Source organism: Malurus melanocephalus, unplaced genomic scaffold (genome assembly GCF_030028575.1).
Source record: "Malurus melanocephalus ecotype Western Australia unplaced genomic scaffold, MMel_1.1 scaffold_186, whole genome shotgun sequence".
NCBI lineage: Eukaryota > Metazoa > Chordata > Aves > Passeriformes > Maluridae > Malurus > Malurus melanocephalus.
In genome coordinates, this window is record NW_026623418.1 from 925,757 (window position 1) to 929,504 (window position 3,748).

A 3,748-nucleotide genomic window follows, 5' to 3' on the forward strand; every position below is an offset into this window, starting at 1 on the left:
AGAAATTCACGTGTGAAATTATAACAAACCTGATGTCCCTTTTATTTTTAGAGGAAAAACGGGTGATTAAGCTGATAGGTTGAAGATGATAGGATGAAGCTTATCCATAAGACATGCTATAAATCCTGAGATTCCTGAGCCCCAAAGGACAAGTTCTAAGAAGAGCGTTACCTGAAGAGAAGGTGAACCATGGGCCTGGATGATGGGTAATAGAAAAGGTTAACATCCTGTGCATCTTCAATGTTGTACAAAAAAAAGGTAAGGAGTGAGTACTATGATTAAACTCCTGAGCATCTGTACTGGACATTATCATCTTCCTTTCTCACTTTGGAATTGCTCCATCTGTCTACAAGGGTCATCTATCACCAAGAGGGATACCCACAATTAGTGTGGCTAATCCCACTGCAGAGGGAGGGGCTCCATATCCATTCCTATTTAGATAGATAGGGAGGTGAGTGGATGAGTAGATAGAGAGATAGATAAATATGTACATAAATATAGATACAGACACATGTATACCCCACAGACTTCACTTTAATTTATGGAGAGTTACATTGAATGTGCAACTGAATCTGATAGTGACTCAATAACATTGGCTTCACTAGACCCTGAGGGTTAATTCCCTCTATTAGATTTMTCTAAATGTGCCTGCATCAGCAAATCACAATGCTTGTCACATAAGACAGTCTTGCAATGGGACTTGGACTTGAGTTATTTCTGAACCACATCCAGTTCAAGACCCATAGAACACCAGTCTGAATTTATAAAATAACATCTTTCAGCTTTTCAACACAAAGACTGAGAAGAAATGAAATAATTAACAGAATTCTACATGGCATATTAAGTTAAGCTTCAGCAAAAAAAAAATAAAGATGGATCCAAAAAAAGATATTGAATTTTTTTCCAAAAGTATAGTACAGGGGAAGTACTACTTCAGGCCAACAGGGAGATGTACAATATGATATAATATTCAAGGAAACGTAAGTACTATGGAGTCTGATTTGAACATTTCTATCAAGATATATTGAGGGTTGGAATGAAGAAAGGCTAAAATCAGGAGATAAAAAGTGAAATCTTAGGAAGTAGTAGATAAATTGCACTTATCAAGTCTCTTGTTCTGTCTACATCAAATGGTAAAAGATCTTTTCTTAGGAGGTACCTTGACTTACCTTGGGAATAAATGCAGGCTTAATAGGACTCATGAGTGAAATCTAGCATATGAGAAACTCTCAGGATAATTAGTTGATCTTACATGACTTCACACTCCAGGCATTCCTCCCTGGGGACATTTCACGGAAGAAATATAATTAACCAAGAAATTTAACAGATCAACTTATGTAGAACTCAGTCACAAGAGCAAATTTATCCCTGTATTTGCCATATATGTAAACAATCCTAGGATGTGTTTTCCTTATTAATACTTACTTTATCTTTCCCCCTCTGAAAAAGGTTTAAATTAGCAGTTCTTTATTTAAAGCCTTCTAATCAGTCTTTTTATATCACTTTTTCTTCTAAAAGAAGGTCCAGATTTTCTCAATGTTTGATTGTCTGACAGTAACAAATTTGCCTGGACTGGAGTTAAACAATGTACAGAGAATGAAACTATCAAGCACAGTCATTCTTTAATGTCAGGATGAGTGATAGATGGTTCGTAGCTCCACAATGAAGCATCAACATTCATTATAATATTTCATTTTTGACTTGGCAGKCCTTGATTCTCTTATCTCTTTCTTTCTGCACAGAAGAGAATTTGTGAAATTGTACCTCAAATCAAGAGAATTTGTAAAACCTCAAATGAATCTGTTATTTTAGTTTGCTTTTTCTGCATATTTTTTAATAATTTAAATTAGTACCAAATGCCATGTTAATAAATATTAACTTTTCTCTATTAAGAATGCTGACATCAGCATCTTTGAGGCAGTCTCTAGTTTTTATTATCAGAACACACATTGAAAAAGGACGAACYAAGACATCATGCTAAAGGCTCATTTTTACTGAAAAGAAAACYGAGCAAAGTTCAGCTCAGACTGCAGCCCCAAGAAGTTCTCTKCAAACTTTTATTTTTGCTGAAAAACTTATGCATTAATTCACCATAGCCTTTCTTTACAAAATTTTTAGTTGAAGGAGTAAAAAATGAGCTCTTAGAGATTAGGGAACAAATCTCCTTTCATGTTATACTCCAAATCTTGCTATAGGCAAAAAGCAAACACTTTTAATATTAAAAATCTCCTAGAATTTCTTCTTAGTGTAACTGAAATATTAGCATGCTAAACAAAGATTTATTAGTAGTCCATATCTAGCTATTGCAGGAAAGTTTAAAAAAAATACAAATTTTAATATCTAATCCTTTTTCTAGTATTATGCTGATCCTTCTGCTGCCCCTGGCTTCAGTCACAGGAATGACTACAGTGAGTCACCTACATCCTGAGCTCTTCACCAAGAGGCATATGATATTGATGTTTTTTTTTTCCTGTTCATTCTAGGATCAGTTTTATTTTACTTGCTTGTGAACTTATTCCACRCTTGGCTCCACATTCACTGGGCTACAAGTCCATGTTACATTCAAATTTTCTCTGTATTTCACACACACATATATATGGTATATTAGATTCTTGTTCTTCATCCTTTTTGTTATCCTTTAATTTGTTTCACCCAGCTCATAGGTCTGCATTTCTCCAAAAATTTGTGGGTTATTTACAGTCTCAAGATTTCCATTGTCAGGATGTGCCCTTGCTCGAATCGTGCAGTACCTGTRCAAGTCTCCCTTATGGAAACTCCCCAACAGAGAGGGAACGTTATCTTTTCACTTGTCCAGGCCCCTGCTGTCATCTGAAATTTATCCATACTCACCTTTAGCTCAGTACTAGTGAGCAAAGATCTCTGGCTCTCTATATCAGCTACCAGTAGCTGCATACTGAATAAAACAGAAAATTGTTCCATGCTGTGGATCTTTACAGTGTTTTATTTTACAGTAATTTATTCAGTCATTTAGGACATTTCCTCTTGGGTGGAACTGATGGTTAATTCAATATTATTAAAACCAGCATTTTTTTTTTTTTTCTTATCTTGAAATCAATTTCACACTGGTTTTCCCAACAATATTTCCTGCACACTATTGCATTCTCAGACTGGGACTTGGATAATTGTCACCTGCATACTCCAACTGGTATGTGTTCAGATGTCCATGTTGCTGTTAAATTTGCCTTGTTGTAGAACAGTGGGGAAATCCTGTACTCCAGCTGCATGAAAATGGGGTGCATCTCCCTTGCAAGTTGTGTCCATCACCAAGTCTGCATGAACACTATGTACCATGTGAACATCTTCAGCTTCTTTCCTTCTTGTGACTCCCATTGAAACTGGGGTGACTGGTGTAGATTGGACAATAAATGGGTGTACTAGACTGGGAAATCCTGAGGCACATGCAGTGTGTGCTAATCTGTGTTTTGATAATGGTGAGACAGTCATCCATGCTTCCTCTTTTTCTTAAACAGTTTAGTAAAAAGTCTGCTAAATCCTATACGTATGGATATGAACCCTGAGAAAATTAAATAGCTTCTACAGAGATGTAAACTCATCTCATTTGGAGGCACAAAGATTTTTTCTCTCTTTTATTTGCTGCTCAGTAGTTGTGATCATCATATCATGTGATTCATGTTCATGTAAAGCTACTTCTATGCATTTCACTTTGCATTATTTGTGGGGAGTTGTTTGTTTGTTTTTTGTTTTGGTTTTTGGGTTTTTTTTGGTT